This window comes from Cavia porcellus, unplaced genomic scaffold, assembly GCF_034190915.1.
Source record: "Cavia porcellus strain 051 isolate PalLab524CR breed Dunkin Hartley unplaced genomic scaffold, mCavPor4.1 scaffold_20, whole genome shotgun sequence".
NCBI classification, from domain to species: Eukaryota; Metazoa; Chordata; class Mammalia; order Rodentia; family Caviidae; genus Cavia; species Cavia porcellus.
The window spans coordinates 56,319,865-56,346,400 of record NW_026947503.1 but is presented as its reverse complement, the minus strand read 5'-3'; the positions used below and the strand labels follow the sequence as shown (position 1 = coordinate 56,346,400).

General features: G+C 43.7%; 1 long non-coding RNA gene across 1 annotated transcript in view; it reads left to right on the top strand.

Annotated features, from left to right (window-relative positions):
* The first annotated feature begins 327 nt into the window (after positions 1 to 327).
* LOC134471805 (uncharacterized) overlaps positions 328 to 26,536 on the top strand; it is a 107,681-nt gene continuing 81,472 nt past the window's right edge. Inside the window, exons 1-2 of the long non-coding RNA XR_010041471.1 lie at positions 328 to 878; positions 4,979 to 5,082. This is a non-coding gene — a long non-coding RNA (uncharacterized LOC134471805). The remainder of the gene's footprint in view (positions 879 to 4,978; positions 5,083 to 26,536) is intronic.

The following is a 26,536-nucleotide window of genomic DNA, read 5'->3' as shown; positions in this document are numbered from 1 at the left end:
CAGCAAGTGCCCTGCCTCTTTTGATCAGGCCTTACCTCCTGTCAGCAAGTCAGCTGTATGCCCCATAATCCCAGCACACTGTCCAAACACATAAGGCTTTGGGGACCATTTTAGATCTAAACCATAATAGTTCAAGAAGCAGTTTTACAGTACACCAATGGTGGATCAGTAGTCAAGCCTGACAGCATTCGCTTAAATGTTTTGATTGGCCCAAATGTTTTGACTGGATGTTATCTTGCAAAGATTACTGTTCTGCGTCATGTCCGAGAAAGCCCTGGCTATTTTAGGTAAGGATAAGAGGCTCAGGGAAGCCCTGGACCAGTTTCTGCTTTGGATTCCACCTGTGATTATTATTTTTTTTGATTAATGAGTGGGACTGTCTCTGTTCCTAGTGAGGACTGGACATTTGAAGGGATACAAAGCTGCCAGTCAGTGCTGACAGTTGCTTCACAGAGACACACCACAAATGCTTTTGGCTTTGACATACATACATGCCAAACTTGGTTTGTCAGGTAATTTGGATGACACAGAGCCAACAGAGAGGGCTTGAGTAACAGGTTAGGGAGCTTGCATGGGTGTTTTAGTCAGTGTTTACTGGAGTCAGAAGTAGAAGAGTGCAAGAGATCTGTCCGGACACCAGGAATCCAGCCGAGGGTTCACAGCAATATCCTGTGCAAGTCCACGCCAGCATGTCAAGGGCTCTAAGCCGAGAAGACCAAGGACTGGCACCAGGCTAGAGAGTCTGCACCGGCAGGCCAAGGCCAGTGCTGGAAGTCGAAGAATCTGGACAGAGAACCAGGAGTGTATGCTGAGGCAAAGGTGAAGAGCGGAGCTCCTAGCTGAAGCATCTGCGCCAGGAGACAGCATGCCTGGTGAAGGTGAGGGCCAGAGTTCTTCCCAGAGAACAATAGCTGTCCTCTGAGAAGACTGGAGCTCAGACAAGGAGAACTATGGAAGCTTCCTGGAGGGAAATCAGTACACAATCCTTCCCGCCTGTTCTTCTTTTATAAGGTTTCCCAGAACCACTAACTCAGTCCGCCTGGGGGTTCCCACCCAAGTTGACCAGCAGTCCATCAACCACCACAGTGGCAGAGGGTGGTGGGGAATGGCGGGAGCTTGGGACAGTGCCTGGGAAAAGGGTTGCTGAGGCACATCTCCCCTCCTTGTTTCTTCCTTCCACATTCTCTCCCTTCTATTCTTTCTCTTTTCCTTTCCCCTCCCTCTTTCTCTTTTTAAAAACTCCTTCTGTCCCTTATTTACTTCCTCCTTCCTTCCTTTCCGTCTTTCACTCTTCCTTCCTGCCCTTGCTCCATCCACACTCTTTTCCCTCCCCTCTCTCCAGTCCTAAGTGTTCATCAGCATTTTTGAACTACATACTGGGTGACATGTTGGGCTCTGGGGAAGACCAGGGTAGCTAGCACAAGTCTAGGCCCTCAGCACAGCCTCTTCAAGCTAGTAAAGAGCACTTCAGGCTAGTAGAGCGAGGATTATCTCTACATCGTGAGCTAAGTGCTGTGGAAGCCCAGAGGAATCTCACTTGGTCTCTTGGGAGATGGCTGCCTGTCCCCATGGCAAAGGCCAGTCAGGAGAAGCCTGGCCAGCCTGGCCACCTCGTGGGTATGAGAGCACAGTGCATGGTAGGTAAAAGCACAGGCTCCCCCGCAGCTCAGCTTCCATAACGCTGACGGGCCCGGTGCACTGAGCTGGTCTCCGGGCTCACTCTGCCCCTGCGTCTGGTATTCTGCTAACTTTTCTGGCAGTAGTTTGAAAATCTTGCTGAAACCCAGTTTCACAATTTCCTTGCTTCACTTTGCAAAAGGAGCCAGGGCTTTTTATTTGCTACCCACTGCTTAATTGTGGTAACTCTCAGCACAATTAAGGTCTTATTGAGGAAGAAAGGGCTTTGATCACCTTTAACAACTCTTGGAACTCCCTCTAAGTGCCTCTGCTAATTCTCACCTCTTTTAATAGTGTGGATATGTTCAGTCACCCCTGTCCCACCCTTGCACAGTCCCTGCCTACAGTTCCCCAGGCACAGATGTTCACTGACTTAATTATCTTGGAAGCTATTGTTCAAATAATATCTGTGATATCAATAGCATCCGCTTCCAAGTGCAGCCTGTGGGAGCAGCAGTGCTGTGAGCTCAGAATTCAGAGCGTGCTTCCCAGCCTGCAGCAGCAAGTCCCCTGTCCCCTCAGCAGGGAGACCAGGAGCCCAAGCCAGCTCCGTTCCTGAGGCTTCAGGAGATCAATTACCAGGACAGGGCAGGGGCTAAGGAGACCTATCTGTGCACTCTTGTGATTCTTTAAGGGGACTTGAAGAGACTCCTATACTTCTTCTCCATACTGAGGTGGTAGGGAAGGGGCTTGGGAGGCCCTGGCAGGGACTCTGCTCTGGGGCTTACGTACAGTCCTGCTTCTTTGTCTGCCTCACAACGGGGGACCCCTTCCTATGCCCAAGGGGTGAGATTCTGACAGACTGGGGTATTTTAAAACCTGTTGGATTGATAGTAAATTAGGCTCACAGATGAGGAGACACTGCCATTGGGTTGACAGCCTGTTCTTTGGAGGAAGGGCATGCAACTCTTGGAGGACTTGGGAGGAAGCCAGGTGTCAGCCAGGAGGCAGCAGAGGTTCAGGAGCTGTGCTGCAAGGCTTCACTGAGGCTGTGGCACAGGGACTGTCCCTGGCTGTCTCTTAGGTGATGAGCCTGGTCGCAGGGCCTAAAATGTGAGAGTCATGCTTGAGGTGCTGGCAATGTGTAATTCAAGTCCGCACGAAGAGCTGCTTACCTCCCAGAGGAGTGGCCAACCCAAGCGAGTGGCTGTCCCTGCAGAGCCAGCAAGGCCTCAGATGTCACAGCATCAGCACTCTGTGAATAAAAAAGACCCACCCAGGGTCGCCAGAGTTGTTTCTTCCCTTTCCTCCCCTTGTTTGCTCTGTTGCTGAGAGCCACTGACTCTACTGCATGCAAACTTTTGGAACCTGCCCCTCTGCCCATCCCCTCCGCTCCCATTCAGCCCACATCACGGTGTCTCTCACCTGGGCTGCAGCAATGTCTCCCTGATTGCTTTTGTTGACTTTCCTGTTGCCTCTCTCTTGACAATCTTTGCTGGGCGGCTGGTGGGATTTTGCAAGTCACAACCTAGTACTTTGCACTTCACCTTGCTTACAATAGCCAGTGGCTTTGTACTGTGATTAGGATACAACTCAAACTCGTTTCTGGACTACCAGGCTCTGCTTGAGCTGCCCGGCCTGTTGCTGCCACTTCCCCTGTGCTTCAGCTGTGCTCCAGCTGCAGTGTGAGCTCCCCACCCTTGACCTTCTGCTCCCAAGGCCTTCGCCCAATTCCGTAGGTCCCGGCCTGTGGATGATGTCTAAACCTCCCTCCCACGCGTCCCTCAGAGACCTGCTGATCACCAGGTGTACTGACAAATTGGTTTTGTTGTTATTTATTTGGAAACCGGGACTCCCTATGTTGTCCAGGCTGGTCTCCAACCATGGGCTCACGTGATTCCCCTGCTTCAGCCTCTCAAGTAGTTAGGACTATAGATGTCCACTCTATCTGGCTTGTTATTTATTTTTTGCATCATCTGTTAGACTAGCACAGAGGCTGTAACATAATGCCAAGGTCAAAGTGTCATGACTGAAGTCTGACTGCTTTGTTTTTTTTAAGCTCTGTAGCTTTGGGTTTGCGACTTCACTGCTCTGAACCTCAGTGTTTCCATCAGTGAAATGGGAATAAGACCTTCCTCACAGCACTGTTGTGAGAGTGACATAGGATAATCCATGGGAAGTGTGTAACATGAGATGTGTTAGGATGAGGAGCTGTTTTCACTGGTAAGGTGCATACTCCATGAAGAAAGGGAAAAGCTTTCCTTGTCACCTGCTGCCCCCTCCATCTTCCCGCTGCCAGCCACTTGGGGGTTCCCAGGTAATATTCCTGGAATGAACGGCAGTGCTCGGCTCTAGAACTAGCTCCCCAGGATCCCCAGTGGGATAAGCGCTCCTTTCCAATCTAGGGAACACAGAGAGGGCCATGAAGGCCTAATGCGGGACTGTTCCCTGTCCAGGACAAGCACCCATTTGGCAATGCAGGGGATTTAGGCTTAATTTTCTAGTCTGGTTCCCTGGAAGAGCTGACAGTATCTCTGCACAGCTTTCCGATGAGCAAAAAAATCAGTAGTTTATTATCAAATTTTAATCTTTGCTTGCATGAAAGGTTAAAAACTGACATTTTATGATAGTTTTATTGCTTTTAGTGTGGTTGAACACCTCTTCTGTGAATGTTCTTTTGGATTAGGAAGATCTGTTACTCGCCAAGAAGTCTTCTTGGTTTTAATTATGTTTTCAAGTGAGAAAACCATCTCCCATGCAGCAAATTTAAAGCATAGAAAATTAAGAGAAAGTTTTTTTCTAACTTGAAATGACAAAGATAACCAAGAAAAAAAAAACTTAGCTCTCTATTTCTCCTTTTATTTTATATTATTTTTACCCTTTCCAGGAACTCACAAAGAATTCCAGGTCCTAGTCTGGCCTATAACTTGTCATAGTAATCATAGTAATTTGCTAAGCAATAAAAATATAATTGGTCTCAAGCTGCTGGAATAATTTAATCAGGACTTAGCTTAAATATCTCATTTTGGAAAGAGTATTAGAACTTTGTCACTGTGTTGTTCTTGCCTTCTATGACTAATAATTCACTATCTTTTTACTTTGTTTTTTCCTGTTGGCTTGGCAAGAAATTAATTTCTGAGAATGAGAGATTAGGATGAAGCAGTTTCTCAATTTGTCCTAGAAAACACTCTTTGGTATCTATTTGATAACTAAAAAATATTTGTTGGGAAGAATCATTTTAAAAGATCTTTCTTCATATTTAATTCCTTTTTCCTGTTCTAACATATAGTACCCCATTGCAAATAAAAATTCCATGAGCTTTATGTTTGTCAAAATAACTATGCATTCACTTCTCTCTTAGAGTGTGAATTACCGGAGGCCACTGTTGTGTAACTGCCCCCTTACCTACTCCTGAAGCTCTCCAGGGGCAGTGCAAGGAACAACTGTATTTTAAGGAATCCTCAGGTAAGTCTCTCTGTGCATCCAATTTTGGGATGGAGGATCCCAAAATTAATGTCCATTCGTTGGGCATCAGATCAGTTAAGAAGGGCATTGTGGTGTCCTCGCAGGAGACACTTGCTTACTCTCCAGAATTCCTTTGGTCTGTTTTCATCTCCTAGGTTCGTTTTCTTTAAGCAGCAAAGGGAAAGGAAACACAAAATTATTGCCATATAGCTACTAAGGCATGTCCCCATGTTGCATAGATCGTTGAGACTATGCATAGATCGTTGAGACTATGCAATCGTTGAGACTCCATGCATAGATGGTTTACCATGTTTGTGGTATTGTGCCTAGGTGGATACCGGTTCTGCAGCTAATAGCTGATCCGAATTAAGCTCTTGGCCCAAATCACTTTCACTCCCATGTTACTGTAGTGAACCTCCAGGGACTGTTGCCAGTAAAGGTCAGGGTCTGCTTGTTCTTTAGCACTGGTGCTGCACAAAACCTACTTTCCATGCCTGCAGGTTAGAGTGTTGTATAGCTAAGAATGAAAGTTGTCAGATTTCTAGCAAAGAGTGATTCTGAACCTGTTTGTAATTTACATTAAGGCATCACTATAAGACAGTGAAATGTTTAACTGCTATAACATGTGTAGACATAATTGAATAATTAAAAATTTCCAAGCACTGACTTCATTTACAAAACCATTGTCTAATCCAGTTAGGGAAAAAAAAATCTATTGCATTTCCAGTTCTCAGTTGTAATAGCCTAGCTGCTGTTTATATTTATTTTCTGATAGTATGAGCTTTTAAAAAATAATACAAGAGCTTGCTTTAATTACTATGACAAATTTTCATAACTTTATTACCAATTGAAAAAATAACTTATTGTGAAGGATTTTAGAGATTGTTTTTAGGAGAAAAAAATCAACACAAAGTACATGAAGTTAGGCTGTGGAGACAAGTAGGTTTCTTTACAGAGATCACCTGTTGCTATCTTTGTAAACAACTTGCTTTCTTATTCAGGAAAGTGATACACATTCTGAAGAATTTTTGGAGAATACAGAGTAGGATAAAGAACAAAAAGAAAATGGCTCAATGATTGTTATTTCAAAGTTGTCTAAAACACTCACTTGCAGAGGAACAGCAGAATCAGGGAAAAAGAGTTTGCTCTTGTGGTGAGCCTGCCAGGCGCTGTGCCACCTGGATTTATGTGGCGTCCCGTTTAATTTACGCAGGCTCCTTTTGTGATCAGCATCACTCTCTGCTCTTCTGAGTATCAAAGCTGCAACTCAGAGACTTGCTTGGATTGAGCTAACTTTAAGCACAGTCTGCTCTACCAGCCTCTACGTTTTTCTTTCCACTAATCACAGTGATTTGTTTTCAAGCCTACTCTGCTGAGCTCAGGCACTAAAATGGATTTTCCTTTCTATACATATGAAAGCAGTTAGTCAAAAATTCTACTTTAATGCGTTTACTCTGATGGGTGAGTCTGGTTTGAGGAGGAGAATGCAGTCTGTCTGCAGCACATTGCCTTGAAGGATACTACAAGCCAGGGCTCTTTGGGAAAAGTAAGCCTCGCCCTGGCCACTTCCTAAGGATTAAGAGTTGCTTGACTTGATTCTGTTCTGCCTTGTTGCATATAGGTCAAATGTAGACATCGATATGAAGACAAGAGTTGCTCTGTGTGTGTGTGTGTGTGTGTGTGTGTGTGTGTGTAAGTACTTCCAGATGGAAAGCCAAAGCGATGCATACCGTTTTTAAAAATTAGTTTAAAATCTCATTTTCTTCTGCTTCCAAGCTGGCCCCAGGCAAAACAGCAGTTTTGGTTTCCAGAGACTGGGCTGGAGCTGGGAGCAGGGCTGTGACTGGGGAGGTGCAGGTCGGGGGAGTCGTGGGTGTTTCCTGCCTGTGTTCTCTGCGTGTGCTGCCTGGAGGGGGAGTTGAGGGGCATCCCGACAGGAACACGTGTGAAAGGGCTGCCTTTCTCGGTACGTTCAGACAGCGCTGGCTGTTTGGCTCCATCCTTGCACACAGTTTCTCTTCTTGGTTTGCACAGGGAGGGGACGCAGGGCAGGACAAACAGCCCATGCTGGAGATGAGGATGGGGCGACTCATGAAGCCCTGGCCCCATCTCTGAGCTACATGGCAGGCGCAGGTTCACCAGAGCCGTCCGGTGAGCAGGGGGAAGGCACTGTCCACGTGTCCAGCCTTTGCTTTTCCTGTGGCCTCTCATTTCTCAGTGCCCACTGTCTTCCTGCTTATTTTCATCAGCACTGGCTTTTGCTCCCTTCTCAGGGCTCTTTCTTAGAGTGGGGTGTCAGTGCTACTGTGGTATGGGAATGGTTTTTTTCCCCTTTATATCTGAACACTTGTAGAATGTAATGCATTCACCAACAAGAAAAAATTACATGAAATCTAAAATTTTAATGGCCATTATCAAATACAGGATGTTGTGCTAGGTAGGCTACTGCTAAGCAGCTATAAAAGAGAGATCCCCAAGATACAGTATATTAAATAAGAGAGCAGCTTATTTGTCTCGTGGGCATCTATCTGCATTTTGAGTCCATAGACTTGTGTAGGGACCCGGATTTTGTCATCTTGTCATCCTCCTCTGGAGGGTGGAGGCTGTTGCATGACCTTCTTAACGTCATCTTACCTGAAGGGAGAAGAAGAGGAGCTTCCCTGGCAAGGATTTCCCTCTAGCAATGTGCAAGTGGCATATGTTATGTGTGTTCATATTCTGTGGTCATATGGCTCTGCCCTGTCACAAGAGAGAACAAGTGGCCTTGTCCCCGGTAAGGCCTAAGTGGTGTGGGGTGCACTGTTGCCCTAAGGGAGAAAGACAGAATGGAAACCAGAGGATGGGTGGCAATCTTTGCTGCAGATTTAAAGGTTAAACATGTTGGGAGCTGGGGATTTAGCTCAGTGGCATAAGCGCCTGCCTTGCAAGCAGGCAGTTGTGAGTTTGATCCCCGGTACCAAAAAAAAAAAAAAAGGTTAAACATGTTAGTAGGTAACAGCACAAATTGTACACAGATAGGACAGAACAAAATTGTGAAAAGGCTAGGGAACAGTTGAGGCTCAGGTAACAGCACACCTGAAGGGTAGATAATGCTGTAAGGTCTTCGTTCTGTACAGAAAACTGTAGACTAAGTGAGATGCCGTAGGAAAGGGACTGGGCTTGCTTTACTGACATGGTCCTCGCCTGCCTCTTCCCTGAGTGGTTATGTACTGCATCTGCCCACGAACCTATTTTAACTTTGGATTGATCGCAATTTCTTCTTGCAACACAATCTGCAAAAAAGGAGATATTACATGAATGCTGAGACATCTTCCTTCCTTTGTTAAAAGTCTCTGTGAACTTCTCACGGCAGAGCTTCATTCTCAGTGACTCCTCAGAGAGTGCATTTCTGGCTGGAGCAGAACCTCAGAAGTCTCCTATGTTGGGGATTATGTTCTGTTTCCATCTCTCTTGAACACTAAGACAACGAGGTAGACAATGCCTGTGTGAATTTATGCCCATGGAACCACATTTCCTCTGCTGGTTTAAGGGTTTGCCAACAAGACCTGGTCTATATGCTTCTCCCAGATGGATTACTGGGAACTGGTTCTACCTTTACCTTCCTGTTCTTGGCTGGTCAATGAACAAGAGACCCCGAGAGTGTGGTGGGCCAGGGTATGCTCTCTGCAGAGAAGGAGAATCATCTCTATTTCATGGTAAATGTACCTTTGCTCTAGGCTTTCAGTGGCTTCGTGCTCAGAGAAATCAGGAGTATAATATCTTAACTATCTTTTATGTATATAGTTTCTTTCAGTCTCTCACACTAGAGAGATAATATGTTTACACATGCATGTCTGATTTATTTCACTGAGTGCGGTCTCAAATTGTATCCATTTACCTATAAAAGTCTCAGGTTTTTCCTTCTTTATGAATTAGTAGTACTCCATTGTATAAAAATACATCTTTTTTATTCATTCCTCAGCTGATGGGCACTTAGGTTGTTTCCAAGATCTAGCTATTATAAACTGCGATGCTATAAACATGGGTGCACATATATCACCGTGGTACAATGTTTTTAATTCTTCTGGGAAGATACCCAGAAGGGGAATATCTGGGTCAAATGGGACCTCCAATCCTAGATTTTTGAGGAATTTCCACACTGGTTTCCGTAGCTGCACCAGTCTACACTCATACCAACAGTGGAGAAGGATTCCTATTTCCCATAGCCCTTCCAGCATTTGTTATTTGTTGATTTCTTAATAATAGATGTTGTTTCTGGGGTGAGGTGGAATTCAGTGTTGAAGAAAAAAATTCTTAACCCAATTCCTTTTTCCTCCTTTTGCTCATAAAATGTCAGTCAAGACTCGTGCAGGATCACAGCAACAAAGTGAGTATCGATGTTATAATCTCTGGTGACAAATTTTTAATTCAAGTCTTTTTGTGTCATCCAGAGGAAAAACTTTTGTTTGAGTATTCTTTAAATTCATAGTTTTTGCTATGGTATCATTTTATTATTTTTCTGATATAATAACCACAATAGTAAACAAGACAGCTTTTTTGTTTGCTATGGTGTATATTCTGGAACCAGATTGTAGGCTTTGAAGTCCTAATCTTACAACTCATGTGTGACCTGGGGAGAAATACTAAAACTCTCTGGGCCTCAGTTTTGCTCACATATAAAATGGGGATAATACATAATAGTAAGTACTTAGCATGGTTGTAAAGAAAATAAATTAATGTTCTAAAGTATTTAAACAAATTCATGGCATTTATTAAATATTTCTAATTGTTCATTAAAGAAATAAATGAAAATAAACATTAAAATCCCTTCCCATAAATTACTGACTTTAAATTGGTAGCAATTTCTTATTATACGCTATGTGTATTTGCAACTTTATCTCTCTTTTTTTTGAGGGGAGGCAGGGTTTGACACAAGGTTTTGTTCTGTAGTTCAGGATGGCTCTGAATTTGCTGTGTAGCCCAGGCTGTCCTCAGACTCATGGCAGTCCTCTTGCCTCAGCCTCCTTAGTGCTGGGATTACAGGCATGTTCCACGATGTCTGGCTACAACTTTATCTCTTAATCAAGTGTGTGAAATTTAATTTTTACATGTAAATATCTTATGACTTTAGTAGCTTTGTAAAACCTCTGGACTAGCTGGTTTCTAAATATGTCAGATCAGGTCAATAATTCGATCATTCTCTGAGTGTAGCAAAATTTTATGAGAACTTATGTAGACATCTACACTGTAAGAAACAGATCCAAAGCATTTGATTTTGTTTGTAGATTTTATTTATGGCAGTGAAGCAGACCATTTAACTACCAACCTTGTCTTTTCCCTCTCCTCTCTCTTTCTCTCTCTGACCAATTGATTGATTAATGCAACTAATTTTCCATTTGGAAAAGCCTGAATAGACTTTGTCAGGAAGTCCATGAATATCTGAAAGATCTCATGTCCCCAAAAGGGAGGAAACTGGTCTATACTGGCAACTGTACACTGCCTTTTTAGAGCAGAGATGCTAGGGGCACCAGGCATGGGGTGTCTTGTCAGGGGAGCGACTTGTGGAAAGCCCGCCATCTCTGTCCGGAGGACAGACTCTCATTCATCTGAAAGCGTTTAATAGGAGGACTGTCTTATTTTAGAAAATAAGGAATAGTTGGTTGAGGAGATAATTTTTTAAAGTGGAAAGTTAGAAAGAGGTTTATAATTCCAGAAATGTGAAATACACATTCCGTCATCCTTAAGAAAGGAGATTAAAGTGTTGAGGACTTTAAAAAAATTTAATTTCTTGGAAAGAAACAACATGGAGTGATTGAAAATCTTGTGAGTAGACAGAGCAGGGCTTTTAACATCTTGCTGAAGCCTGCTGAGCTGTGAGGCACGGGGCTGAAGGTCAAGGCGAGTGCGCAAGTAGATATAGATTAATAAACACACTCGAGTGTCTGTCTGAGATAGTAACATTTGGATTATAAAACACTTTTAAAAACTATTTGAGTCCATGATTAATTGAAGCTCACAAATTTCAAGCAGTGAAATGTGTTTTACCGCAATTGCTATTAAGAACTCCTATCAGCTATCCGATTCCTTGATTTCCCTAGTGAATTTTATAATCTAAATTAAACAGAGAATGGTATAAATTTTTCATTTTTGGGGGGTAGCTGATTAAAACCAATATCGTCTCAATATAGTGTTACATAGTAGTCATATCTGACTCTATGGAACAATTTATTATGTGTCTGATTACTCCTAGTATTTTTATGAATTGATCATAAGCCAATTTGAAAACTTACTGATCTAAAAGAAGTTCAGTAATAACAGAATATACTGCCTGTAAGAATTGATAATGAAATAAATCAGGATGCATGGAAATTAGCATCTCTTCTTGTACAGATTATATTGTCATGAGACTATGAATCATTTCTTCTAATGTATTTCTAATTCCACATATAATCTGTGGTTCTGGTTTCATCACCAGTTCATCAGTATGCATGAACTGGGAAGACTATTTTCTGAAAAGATTTTTTCCTTAAAAATTTTTCAAAAAGAAGAGAGAGAGAGGGAGAACACAAGAAAACTGAGACAGTAACATTAGTACAGAGTTGTAAACAACCCCTAAAGTGCTATATTTAGTTTTTAGGTAGGAAAAAAATGTACTAATGGTGATTTTCCAAAGTTTTTCACTTTTTAAAGAGAAAAATCACTGCATGCACTAAGCTATTCGTCATGAAAGACCTGAGATGAAGAAAACAGTGACTGAATGCTGCCCTGCTGCATCACAAGGCAGATGCAGAATGGAGAGAAACCACTGGGGAGTGCCACAGGACAGCTTCCAGGCCATCACTAAGCCGGAAAGAAGAGAAAGCTCCTCCAAGGAAGTGGGGACCCTCAGCTCCCCTCCTGCTGGCCCTCTCGCAGGGACTTTGGGATTTCTGTCAATGGCCTGGGAAATGTGTTTTCCTCTGGGTGTGTGACATGGTCCCATCCACTTCTCCTATGACTCCTAGGAATACTTTATAGGTGCTGGGAAGCGTTTGGAAGTTAGAAGGTTTGGCTTTTGGGTTTTGTACTGCTTAAATTTCTCTCTTTGCCCCCACTTGCAGACTTCAGAGAGTCCAGGTTCCTGGTTCTTTTGCAGGTACCCCCAGGGATTGCTGCTTTCCACTACGCACTCTCTCTGACTACACAACAATTGAGCTGTGGGCTGTCTTGGCTTTCAAGTTCACTGCGCTTTATGTACTATACATAGTCAGGACTTCCCCGGGATCATGGAGTGACCCTGACACCTACACTGGCTCTTCCAGAAGTCTGGCCTCTGTTGCTTGGTGGTGATGCTGTCTGACATCACCAGTCTCTGCCACTGGTTCTCTAAGATTGCTACTTTTCAAGTGTGATGCATATGTTAGGTGACATCCACCGTCTCTCTAAGCACATTTACCTCTTTTACCTCCTGGTCACATCGTTGCATTGTCAGGATTACATGATCCAGACATCTGAATCTGTAAGAAGTCATGTGTTGGTGGAGCAGGAGGGGCCAGTGACGGGAATACTGCAAACAGAAATAAGCTCAAGCAGCCGAGGAACATCCTTCCAAGGTGGGAAGGTGGATGGGAATTTCCTGGCAGTGGTGTGGAAACCAGCACTCTGTGATTTATAGGAGAGGAAGTGCATAAGGAGCTGAGGGAGGCCTGACATGGGGGAGCTGTCTCCTTCCTTGAGAAATTAAAGAGGGCACAAAATTGAAATAAAAGTCCACAGAAGAGGGCTCTGGTTGCAAAGGAACACATTTAAAACAAATCATGAAAAGACTTTTCATGGAGAGACAGACAGACATTTTCATAAAAGCTGAGTAGTAGAATATCTGGATAAGACAGAGACCTGGGACATGGGTTTTATCTGGTAGGGAAATGAAGCTACTGCTTTGTATCTGCATGAGGGGCCCCAGTCAGAAGAAATCTTCTCCTCCAAAAAGATGATTCTTGCTCAGTCTCTTCTGCTATGGAGTGCTCTTGATTGTTTCTTAACCTTTTATTTTTTCCCAAGAGTGTATTAGACAATATTTTTAATACTTTAATGATATCTTAACATTACTTTTAGTAATACTTTTAATATAGCAATTTAATACTTTTAAAGTATTACTTAGGAAGTCTTGTTAGCCTAAAACAATTTTAATTATTACAGTTTTACCTGTGTACAGGTGTCATTTAGTGAATTTCCTGTGTATATATAATTTAATATATATTTCACATTTATTTATGTGATTTCATACTTAAAACATGTAAGGACAATTTTATATTTAAACAGTAAACTTTGATTGTCAAAACTTTTAACATAATTTAATAACCGTTCCTCAAATATTCTTTTATTTAGACACAACTAACTTACTGCCCCTTTATGTACCAGATGCTGTTGCAAGAGGGGGACAGAATGGCCACAAAAGACAAAGTTTCTGTCCCCAACAGGCAACTGACAGTGAGCTCTGTGGAGAAGAACAAGAGGGGGAGATGGGTGGCCGCTAGCAGGAGGCATCATTGAGAGAGGTGTTAAGGAAAGTCACACAGAGGAGGCACTCGAACAGAGAACACAGGACCTCACAAGGGCTAGTTTGGGATGATGTTTAAAAAAAATCCAGTGTAAGATGTGCTGTCAACAGTTACACTGTGGAGGTCACAGATACATATCCATAGTGGGAACCAGACCTTGTAGCAAGCGTGTGTGCTGGATACTGAAGGGTGCTTACAGCTTGGCCAGGTGAGGTGATTCGGAGCCAAGTTTCCTGCTTGGCCAGGTGAGATGATTCAACAGAGCCATTGAGCCAGGGAGACTACAATGGGGCAGGAGATGCTCAGGAAGAGCCAGACACAGTTGTTTGATGGGTATGAGTGGAGAAAAGCCACATTGCCAAATCAGTATGCTTTGTATAATGTGATCTTTAAATTTATATGGAAATATGAATTAATACAGGAAACGCAGGAAGTATGTACATGTTTTCTTTTTGTACTATCTCTCTAAAAATTTGTGAGTTGAAATTGGCCTCAGACCTTTGCCTTTGGATCTTTTTCATCGGGAGACTGGGAGATCGCCTTTCTTTGAAAATTGATTTAGTCAGACATCCTAGAGGGGCCTGGCTGGGGCTAGAGGGTGAATGCCAAGTGTTTGCTGTTCAGACCTGTTGCACAGATTCTACTGAGAAGCAGGTCCTAAGGAATGGATTGTTGCTTGCTGAAGGTGTCTGTCCCTGAAATCAGATTGGTTCGGTTGAGCTGCACATGGGGCCACTTGATGATGGAGCATCTGGGCCAGTTTCTGAGCTGCCAAACTGCAGACTTGGAGGAATGGCCAAGTGGACTCGAATGTGTGAAATAGAAAGCCAGCAGCGCCTCCAGGAACCACTGTCCATTGTCCAGGTTGGGTAGATGATGCAGATAAAGCTTGAGTGTTTTTACAGTTGATACATTGTGTCAACTTAAGATGTTCTGAAGTTTAACTAAGAGATCAGCAAAGAAGCCAGGGTTCTCGCTTTGTAAATATCCTAGTCCTGTGCAAAAGGAGGAAAGATTTTGTGAGTGTTACACCTATCCTGGAAGGGATGTGGCTTGTGTACAATACAAAGGTGGAAAAGAGGCTTGATTTCTCCCCTCTTTTTTGTTCTGGATGCTTTTGCTTGCTGCTGCCTTGAAATGTTGTACCAGAGCTATGCCACCTTGCCTTGGAGTCAACTGATTATGGACTGAAACCTTCACAAACAGTGAACTAAATAAATCTTTGCCTTCATTTTGGTTGCTGGGTATTTTGTTGCAGCAAGGAGAGAAAAGTAAGCAAGACAAGTGTTTATATCATCAGCCCTCTGAATCTTGGTTTTGCACTCACAGATTCAAACCAACAGCTGTCAGTTTAAAATATTTGAAACAACACTGCATCTGTATTGAATATGTAAACTCTTTTTTCTCATCATTACTCCTTAAACAACACAAAATAACAACTATTTACAGTGTTTATATTGTATTGGGCATTTTAAGTAATTCAAGAATGATTTAAATGAGATGAGAACATGTGTGTAAATTCTACACCATTTTATATAAGGAACATGAGCATCTACAGATTTTAGAATCCATCAGAGGGCCTGGAACCCACGATAGATGTGAAGGGATGACTGTGGACTTTGCTTTCTGGATACTTTGAAGGGGGAGGGGCAGGCATCACTCAGAAGTGGGGTAGTGAGGCAAGTAAAGGTGTGGGAGGCCCCCCAAACCTCTCAGATCAAATATATCCTCTTTCCTCAATTATCAAAGTGCAAAATTTCCACAAATAGATGTTTTAGAGCCAGGTTGGTGTCCAAGTTCTCTCCTGTCATCTTTTCAACTCCTTTGTGATCATGCTCTTATCCACAAGGCATATGTGGTGGCCAAAGGCAGATACACGAATCCAGTAACATTTAGATATTAGCCCATTCACCACTTGGTGACCCCAGGGGAGATCTTCTGAAATGGAAAACAGTGAGTTGAGTTTCAGTGGGCCAGAATGGAGCCAGAGTTCTCAGGGCTGTAGGAAGCTAAGAGATAATGGAACCCTCTGGAACTTTGTGGGGAGTAGACACATCTGTGTTGAGTCAGAGTTCTAAGATGATGCCCAAGGACCCTCGCTCTTGTATTTTTCCCTCACCTGGAGCGTGGCTGGAACCTATGGATAAGATGATATTTCACTCCTGCCACTGTATTACAAGTATATGGTACAACAGATGTATAAGTTTCTGAATCAGTTGACCTGAAAAGGTGGGGTTGTAACGTAATCACATGAACTCTTTACATTTGATCTAAAGGTCAGAGATAAGTAAGTATAGACAGAGATTCAGTGCAGGAAGAGATTGGAGATGTCACATGGCTGGCTGTTGATGGAGAGGCAATAAGGTAAGAGGCTCCTAGCAGCAGAAGCTGGGAACACCCACTATTAATCACCATGGAAACAGAACCTCAGTCCTTCAGCCACAAGGACCCAAGCTTGGAGGTTTTGTTTACATTAGAGCTTGTAAGCCAGGACTCAGCCCGGGGGCTGTCTCATTTGCAGTCTTGTGAGACCTTGATTGGAAAACCCAGCTATGCTGTGCTGAACTTCTAACCCCTTGAACTGCACTCTGATAAATAGGTATGGCTTTAAGTCACTACATTTGCTGGCATTATAATGCAGTCATAGAAAAGGAATACTTCCTGCGAGGGTCAAAATAATTTTTGATGTTCATATTTCCTCCAACTGAGAGAGATCAATAGATGAGTAACATTTGGATGAGCACCTAGTATGTCATACCTAGGAAACCTGAGGAACTGTAGAAGTGCCCTTCTCCCACTTTTCTTCACACCATTGTATACAATGTTATTGTAACATGCTGAGTTTTTTCCCAATCCAATGTTATTTGCAGGAATTCCAGCACTCCTGCTTATTATGTATAAGGACAACCAAATATAAGTACACATTTTGAGGCTCACTGTTTTGACCTTTTCTCAGATGTCTTGCTCTGTTCCCAGACTTCACACTGCTCTGAGTTCCAGCTTCTTGCCCTGGGTTTGAAGCTGTGCACCCGTCCATATGCAGCGCCAGCACTCCTGAGCACAGCCCATCTCCACACAGCTGCTTGCTGTGCTTTCTATCCTGCTCATGGCCCCTTCGTGTTTCCAGGCCAGTGCGCCCCTCCTCCAGATCAGCTTCTCCCTAGAAAGTCTCTTGAACCTGCACATTCTCCAACAGCAGCAGTGGGAAGTGTGGTAACAGTGCCTTGTTTTTTTCCTAGTTGCAAGTGAGAGACCACAAGCCACTGTAGGATCAATGCACTTGCTCAGGGTGGAGACACCAAGACCCTAGGAACATGTGTTAAGAGACAACTCAAGGTGGCTCCAGGGACCCAGCCCTTGATTTTCATGCCAGTCCCCAAGTGGAGATTCAACTTATGCTAATGGATGGCAATGACTGATCTAGGACTTAATTAGCCAAACTGAACCCAGTGTGTGTGAACCTTAATGACTGTATATGAGCCTGCCAACAGGGCTATGAAAGTCTCTGGAAAAAAAAGAGTGGAATTTTAGAAATTCTTTAATTCAAGGATTGCTTTGGATCATACCAGTCTTGGCCTCTCATCTTACTCTTGGCCGCATCTTACTCTTATTTGGAGGCGTGATAAGGGTCAGTGCCTGGCTCTGTGGGTTGGGAAGTCCATAACCACAACTCAGGAGGCTGTTCTCATCTCTGCTGCAGTCCTCTGCTCGATTATATTTATGATCAGCCAGCCATATACACACACACCTATCTAGCAGTACACACGTGCATGGGTTACACTGATCAGGAGTGATAACAGCCCCATATAGCCAACTTAATTATGTAGAGAGAGCAACATCACATGACACAAGAAATACAGGGTGTGAAGTAAGTGGGAGGAGACGATGTTTTGTGCATGCATCTAGCGGTTGGTCAGTTGGGGTTGTCCCTGCTGGGTGGAACCCCTTTGACTTATGGTCCAGGTGAACTTGGCTCTTGGCTATGACTCAGGCTCAGGTTTGCTTCAGGAGGATTCATTCTGGTGCACCAGTAGAGGAGGCGGCTGTGATCTCTGGGAATGCTGTTTCCAGGCCAATACCAGTGGGCTAAGGGAGACACATGAAGGTGCTGCCTCTGCGGCCAGAGCAGGACCTGGTACCCTGTCACATTTGCCCACATTTGACTACGTGGAGCAAGTTGTGAGACTGAATCCTAAGTACACCCGAAGCTGAGTATTTTCTTAAGAAAAGAGGTTTATTTAGCACACAGCTCTGATGGTCCAGGAACATAATGCCAGTATCTTCCCAGCTCTGATGAGGGCCTGGCAGTGGATGGCATGGCAGGGGCACAAATGGAAGAGACTGCATGGTAAGACAAGAAGCTAGTGGCCAGCAGAGGCAAGGTTTGCTCTTTTTATGACAACATGGTCTGCTGGCAATGAATTCACTCTTCCAGAACTGACCTACAGTACCAGACAGAATGAATCCTTCCAAGGTGGCAGGGCCTGAATGACCCATTTTCCTTCCCATATACTCCACTTCTTGATGGCGCCACGCCAGGAACCAAGCTTCCAGTGCCTAAACCACTGGACGATGAACGGTAGCTGCATGATTGTACATCCTGCCTGTTAAACCTCTACACACACAGTGTGGACAGACAAACAAACAGCATTGCAACTAGTGTTAAACCCTTTCCACACTAGAGCCTCCCTGTTTTAATTTCTTCTGCTCATTCTTCTGACTTCTCATGTTAATTCAGGTCAGTCTGTGCTAAAAAAATGAGACAAGACAGTGTTTCAAAGAAAAATGTTCTCTATGAAATATTTAAACGTGGTTAAAACTACCAGTAAGATGCAGTTGAATGTTTTATGTGCTAAGTGATGCTCACATCTTGCTTCCCCACCACAGGGGGGAAGGGAAGAGCCATGATGGTAACCTCATGGCCTGTGTTTGTTATTCTGTCACCTGGAGGACTTTTAGGGTAGATTTTGTCCCTACACCCAAAACCAGGCATTCATACTGATGGGTTGGCTTCTCTCAAGTTGTTCAATGAAAGAAGTGAAAGAGTTTCTAGTGTCTGTAACTCCAAGGAAAAGATCCAGGGTATGTTCATAAATCCAGGACTTACCATGTGCTGGGGACTGGGGTACAAATCTGTGCGTGAGAGACTGTGGTTTAGAGAGGTTAAGGAATTACTTAAGTTCTCATAGGCAGAAAGAAATGAGGACAGACTCAACTTCCCAATGCCTGTACTTTTGAGACAGTCTCTTCTTTGGTGTGATGTCCTTTTTTCCATATCTCAGTGAGTAGGAGTTCACTGCCTATTGGTCACGTTTCATGCACAGCTCAAGTTTGTAATAGTGACCTACCTTTTCCTGACCTCTGGGATGTTTATAACTTCTCTCAGCACTATTCAGCTGTCTTTTGTGTCTGACAGTGTGCAAAAGTTTCTTCCTTTGCTGGGCATGGTGAGAGACACATGTAATCCCAGAACTCTGGAAGCTGAGGTAGGTGGATCATAAGTTTGAGCCCCGTCTGAGCAGCCTAGTGACTTAGGGAGACTCAATGTCCAAAAAATAAAATTTTCTCCTTAGTCTTCTCCAGACAAATTCTTTCATCTCCTTTTCATACAATGCAGCTTTCAGTTTTAGTCACCTCATTATCCTTGTTCAGTGGAACCTTCACTTTTCCTAGATGGTAAGGGAACCAAAAGTCAGAATCCCCAAAGAGAGGCACACTCATTAGCTCTATGTTGGGACATCCAGGGCAGGTGACGTTCTGGTTTGGAAGTGGGCAGCCCCTTGGTCTTGACACTATGTGCAAATCTCCCTGGGGACAGGAACTGCCTTGTGCTTTGTGTCCAGATCTGTTGGACCCCGGCCCTGATGTAGATGCACAATGGAGTTGAAGCACAATAGAGGCTCAGCTCTCTCTTGCTTCTATGTGGTTACTTATTAGCCAGATGTGTCTTATGCCTAGGAAATAGAGCATAAACTGGGAGAGGATTTATGGTGTTTGAATCTCCCGTATCATGTTTCCTCTTTCCCTGATAGTTTGCCATTTACACTGCCAAATAATCATACAGTAGATTAAATAAAGATTTGAGTGTAAATAAATATGAAAAATATAAAACAAAAATAATTGAAAAGAAAAAAAATAATGTGCTTCAGGGAAATATGCTAAGGAAACAGCCATGGTGTTGATACACATTACCCCTATTGTTTGATGCTCAGCATAAAACAAATTCCTATCTTGGTTCAGGAAGAAAACTTCCCCTTTCTTTTGGTGTTTTCCCAGACCTGTGCTGTCCTTGATACTTTCCCAAACACGCCCACTTGAACACATCTACATTCAACACAGACCTTCCTCTATTTCCTCCAGTATCTTGGCTTGAAGAAATCGCCCTTGGAAAGGGGATTTAGGCAAAGTCCCATGTTGTAAGTTGAACTGTGCACCACTGCCCCAGTTCAAATAATCATTTCCTAACCCCAGAACCACAGAATGTGATCTCCTTTGGAGATAGCGTCTTCACAGGGGGCTGAAGAGAAGAATATTGGGTTAGGCCTTCATCCAGCCTGACTGGTGTCCTTCTGAGAAGAGGAAGGAGAGACACAGAGATGAGCAGAGGGAAGGTGGCGTGGAGAGGAAGACATCTACAAGCCATGAAGAGCACTGGAACACACTCTCCCTTCTCAGCCTGCAAAAGGGGGAAATAGATGCCAGAATAACAGCTCTGTCAACCGTGCTGACACCTAATGGTTGAGTTTGTAACTCTGGAAGGGGAGCTAACACATTTCTGTTGCCAAGTGGCCCTATATGTGGCTCTTTGTCATAACACCCCAGTGAAAGGGTACCCTCATTCAGAAAGACCTATGTGTTGGCGTGGAGGAGGCAATAGAAAAAAGGGAGAAAAAAGATAATTTGACAATGTTTGTGGATTCCACAGTGGTTCTGCTTGGTGTGCATTTGGGATAACTGGGGACATAGAGTTCTTGAGGTCATTGCAGTAGGTGTTCAATTTATTTCAAATATACAAAAATTCTAATTAGTCCAAACCTGTAATATATGTAAACTTGAGGTCAGTTTTGTTTTAAAAAGAGAACACCAAATCTCCCCCGCAACACACACACTTCAGTCAATTATTGTGTCTCTAATTCCTAGGTGGAGATGTCCAAGGGAGAGAAGGTATCTCTGTGCCAGATTTACATTTTCTTAGTCCCCTGCCTGCGCCAGGAAGCCCCAGCCTTGCATCCTGCCAGGGGGTATTGGGCTGAAGGGAGTCCCGAGCCCTGAGAAGCCACTGCTTGGAGTCCCTTTAGGTGTGGATTTGATCAGTCTCTTTCCATCCATCCTGCTTTTTATTAGGCTGAACTGCCAGTGTGTGTTATGTCCAGACAACCACCTTGCGGAAGCCCAGAAAAAGCTGCAAGACGGAAACGAGGTGATCTGCTTGAAGTGGCTTGTTGGGGCCGTCTCAGGTCAGCGGGGAGGAGCGGGCTCCCTGGCGGCCCTGAGATCTGAGCCGGGCTTGCACGAGTGCCGGGTGCCTGCTCCTGTCTCGTGCTGCCTCGTCTCGCACTTGGACATCACAAAAAGCCTTTATGTCCACGGAGGCCTGCGAACCGGCTTTCATCATTGGTGCCAAAGACCCGCCACTCTCGGGGAATAAAGGACACGGAGATCAATCCCGAGGGAGAAGACTCCAGTTCCAGAACGTCCCTTTGTCCAGGAACAGCTGCGTGGAATTCAAGACTATCCAAGGATGGAAAGATCACAGGAGCTCTTTCTTTCATTGTCTACTTGTTCGTCGGGCACCACGCTGTGTGGCTGCCTTCGGAGGAGCTGCCCACCGCAGCGCAGGCACGAGGCCTCCGGTGACAGATGTATTCTTTGCGGCGGAGGCTGGAGGCAGGTGTTAACCCGCTCTTTGCCTTTCTTCCATTGAAAGGTTTCTATTAACATCTTTTGAAATATATGTGCATAAGAGGATATAAATCACATGTGGACAATTTCAAGAGCAATAAAGCAACCCCTACCCACGCATCCATCTCTGACTTTAACAAATACGTGCTTTCTTCTTTCAGCGGTCTCATGCTAACATTAGCGGAAACTTGTTTCTCTCTGGGACTCTATCCTCCGACCTGGCTGTGTTATCTTGTCAAGCATTGAGGCGCAGAGCATATAAGAAATGAGAATAATTAATTTGGGTGTTGGACTTCTCCTAGTGGACCAAATATTAGCAAACAAAGCCACACTGTCATGACAAATCATGTTGTTAGTATATAGAGCTTGGTGAAAAAAAAATCACACAGACTTGGTAGAAATGCAGTTATCTAAAGAGTTACCCGTCCAATCATTCAGTATTTATAATTCTGTAGTGCATTTATGAAATCTATATTGAAGGCTCCTACTATGTACTAGGAAGTGACAGAGACAGACCAAGGGGATGAGGGTGGGGAACAGGGCCCAGTGCAGAGCTACCTTGCCGCCCATTTCATTCCCCTAAGTTAAGCATCCTTGAGCCTTTTCTCGGTGCTATGAGCAATGGTGAGCTTGTTCCTGGTGTCCAGCTCTGTCACTTCTTGGCTCTAAATCACTCAGCAATAGTTTGTTTTCCTTACCTGCATTCTCACTTCCTCAAATCTCCAGTCCTCAAGCTAGAATAAACTTAAATTAAGCATCTTGGGACCTCAACCCACATGGGCCAGGATGTATTCTGGTGTTCCCTGTGCAGGGGTAGCAGAGTTGACAGGGCCTCCATTCACACCCAGCACTGTTTGGAGAATTGTATGAACAGGTGTGTGCAGGGAATATTCCAGCAGGCAAGATGACCAGAAGCTCTTGGGCCCTTATGGATACCTAGGGTGCAAGCGAGAATAGCTCTGGGGCAGGCAGAGTGGAAGTGGGTTGGGTGCAGTGGGTCTGATTTCCCTGGTTCACTGGTTCTTTCCTGGGGATGAAGGGTGTGACCATAGGTATTGAAATACGTGTATTGTGTGCCAAGTACTGAGGTAGGCTTGACATAATTTTGTTTCAAAAATCTCCCCAAGGTTGTACTCTTACCCTTATTTTACAGAGGAGGAAACTGAAGCTTTGAGAAGTTATCAACTTTCCCAAAGTTTCCCTAAGAAGTGACAGGGCTGCTTTTCAAACCCATCCTATGTTTACCACACTGTTCAGCCTCTTCTTTAAGGTGGACCACCTTAACAGCGTTGTACTGGAATGGTTACAAGTCATCCCGCTCTCCAACCCCTGGCTGCCACAGAGACACCTGTGATCCAGGATTCTCAGCTGCTCAGGCCTGCGGCAAATTCAGGACAGAATGGCAACGGGTTGTTTTTCCTTGCTTTACTGCCCTCCCTTTCTGTTTCAGTATTTCCTCTTCTTTGAGCCAACCAATGCTCCTGGCGTCGAGGAGTAGCCAGACACAATTAGGGTGTTGTTGGGAGCTGCTGAGCTAGTGATCGGTCACATGTGTGGTGCCCAGAACAGGAGTGCCCCAAGGGCACAGAGCACCTGAGAAACGCCCTGAGGACATGGAGTGCTGGAGGTGAGATGTTCCAGCCCCCAAGAAAACCCTGCACAAGAAGTGAGCTAGTGAAGCAAAGGGCGTGGTGTGACAAGTGTATAAATAGCCATATTGTGGTGGTTGAGAAGTCTCTTCCTCCCTTCCGGAGGAAGGGCTGCAGCTGACCTAGCTCTTGTCTATATCTTTATTTTCTTCGTTCTTTTATCCCTCCCTCCTCCTGCCCAGGAACGTACAGAGCTCTTGTGAACACCGACAGGATGTGTGGGTCTGTTTGGGATGGAAACCAAACTGGGAGATTTTAAGCTTCCATTTTCTCCTCTGCAAAAATGGCATCATGGGATCTAGTGTGCAAGAGAACTGAAGTGTGGCTGTGGAGCTGGGCTGGCGTCCACAGCAGAACTCACCCCCATGACCCACTCTCTCTCTCTCTTTCTCTTTTTTAAAGCTTGGATTGCCTCCTGCCTTGCTTCCTGGCCCTGCCCATCCTTTCCCACACCAGCAGTTCTGTCCAAGGCTTGATCTTGATTGTTCTTCCTAAGGCATTTACTATAAAAGTGGGATGGTTAGCTCCTCCTGGAAACGTCTCTGCATTTCAACAGGAATTTTCTAAAAATAACAACTTAGCTCAAAGTACGAATCTCTGCCAGTGACCCTTCACATAAAATGATGGTCCAGTGCAAAAGCTATTTCTGGGCAAATGGATGTTTACTGATTCCTGAAATTGATGATGAGGGTCCCCTGATTGAAGTCCAACATATAATCCATTCTGTCTTCTTTGGTTGTCTCCACATGTGACAATGTGGATGAAAACTGGAGAAACTTATTACTGAGAAACCATTTTAAACCTGGGGACTGCCTAGTTGGCCTTTATATTCTCTGTGTTGTTGTATTTATTATACACATGCATCTATTACTGTATTATCAGAGATCCTTAGACATAAGCCTCATTAATACAACTGAAATGGTCAAACTAAGGAACTTACAAACTAAAAGCTTACTTCTTGGTAAAAAAACTAAGAGCTCTTACGAAACTAAGAGCTCACTTTTGGTAAAATATCACATAACTAACAGTTGATAATATCTCATACTTAATTGTTTCATAATTATAGTTTGGGCACATAATAACAAATCTCTGTAAGTTTATGTCTTAAAAGTGTGAGGTCAACCAATTTCTAAACTATCATCTCAAAATTAACTTCTTTTAAGTGAGCAAATAGAGTTTTTATGTGTGCAATCACTCTTGAAAGAAACCCAAATGTCTAGGATGGCTTTGAGAGAGTAACACATGTCTGCATATCTACATGCACATGTGCGCGCACACACAATGCCAAAAACGTTCCAGCTTTTGAATTTTCGTGATAGAGTCTTAACAGTGGCTGGGGCTTTAGCAATGCTTGAGTCTAAACTTTTCACAGAGCCACAAAGATACCAAGGCCTGGAAAGGAGAAAGAAAGCAGGGGTCCATGCAGCTAGCAGTGAGAGCCAGGGTTCCCTGCCCAGGTCTTCCCAGCTTGCAGCAGCCCGAGTCCTTCCTCCTCCCTCAGGTGCCTCGCACTTCCCTAAAGCTTTCCTGCTGACTGCATGGCAGGCTCTCTTGCTTTCCTCAGGTATCTGATGTCCCTGAACACCCACCAGAGAGTAGCATCCTCACTGGACCCTCCATTCTTCAAAGCACTCGCCACTATCTCCTTTTTACATGTTGGCTGGCTGACTCCAAGTGGCACCTAAGCTTTATGAGAGAAAGGGCTTTGTTTTGTTCCCTGCAAAATCTGCAGTACTTGCAAAGGTGCCTGGCTCATGATAGATGCTGAATAAGTATCTAATGAACCAGTAGCTTCGCATCTACTGTTAAGAGGCAGAAACAAAGGTGCTACAGAAACAAAGGTGAGCCCTGTCCTACCCTTATAGACCGCTCAGCTTAGCAGAACTCACATATTTGCGATGAATTCTCAGTGGGCATCCCAGAGGGTGACATAGGTGCAAAACTGGAGAATCTTGACTTGGTATGGAAGACTTCTTATAACCACCAGTTGGGAAGGGCCATGCACCCATTGCATGTCATTGCTTCTGACTCAGCCTAGAGTCAAACACAAAGTTGATGCAGTTGCTATGTGACTAGTTTGGTCTCTAAATAGCTGGGTCCGGTTCTTTAAGAGCTTAGTGATGACAAGAAGGTCCTTTGGATAAGTTTTGGTAGAGCTACAGCTCACTGTCTTATCCTAAGTGTGGAGTTCACACTTAAATCACTGAATATTTTTCAAACAAATTTATTTGTCTCCCTGTGGAAATTCAGCTCCAAGAGACCAGTCAGCTACTAGAATGGCCACAAGATGTCGCTGTTGTTTAAAAATGGAGAGAAGTCAAAACTTGTGAGGACCAGTTTATGAAGGAAGTTTCCAGAAAGTGGGAAACTGTTTCATTAAAGGGAACATTCTTACAGACACTTAGAAGACATTTTTTAGTTAGGCTGTACCCCAGTGCCATAATTTTATATTTTATCTATCGTTATTTTACTTTACTAAGCAATGTCAAGTGATTTTCTCTTAAGAATTCAGAGTATCATTTTAACTATTTTACAGATCTTTTAAAGTTTAAAATGTAAATGTTTCATGCAAACAGTCTACAATCCTGAAGCAAAAAGAGGACCTGTGTTGTGGGCAGAGGATTAGGATAACCTTGGCTTTTTGCTCCTGAGGCCCTCTCTAAAAATGGCTGCCTGGAAGCCTGGGGTGAATCTATTTCCTTTTCTTAAATCAAAATGATTCCTTAAAAATTTGCCTATTGTCGATACATATTTTACTTTTTCTTTCTGTGTTATTTCCTTTGTACTTCTCTCTCAGGAAGTGTTTTTTTCTTTTATCATTTCAGTGATTTATTTATTGATTTGGTTTTTTCATTCCTCAGACATTTACTGCATACCTGTTAATATGAGACCTAGTTCTAGGCCATCCGGAAGATAGAAAGTTGATCATCATTGTGTATAAAATGCTTAGAATCTTGTAAGATTTTAGGATCAAGTTACAGATACTAACTACATATCAGACCTTGTGCCAACCTTTGTACATGCATCTCACTTAAATCTCATGGTATCTCTTGTTAATTTCACTTTAAAGCAAGGAAAACAGAGGTTTACTAATTTGCCTAAAGCTAAACAGTTTATGGATCAACTGAGACTTGAATCTTGAAACACCTTTTTTTTTTTCCTTTCTTTCTTTTTTGAGACAGTGTCTTGCTATGCAGTTCAAGCTGGCCTTGAACTCACTTTGTAACCCAGGATGGTCTTGAACTTGCAATGATCATGCTGCCTTAGCCTCCTGAAAACTGGGATTATAGACCTGTGCTACCACCATGGCCCGCTTTGAGATATATGCTTTACAGACTTTCAGTACTAATAGGCACTGGAGGTTCAAAATATCTCAGAGATGCA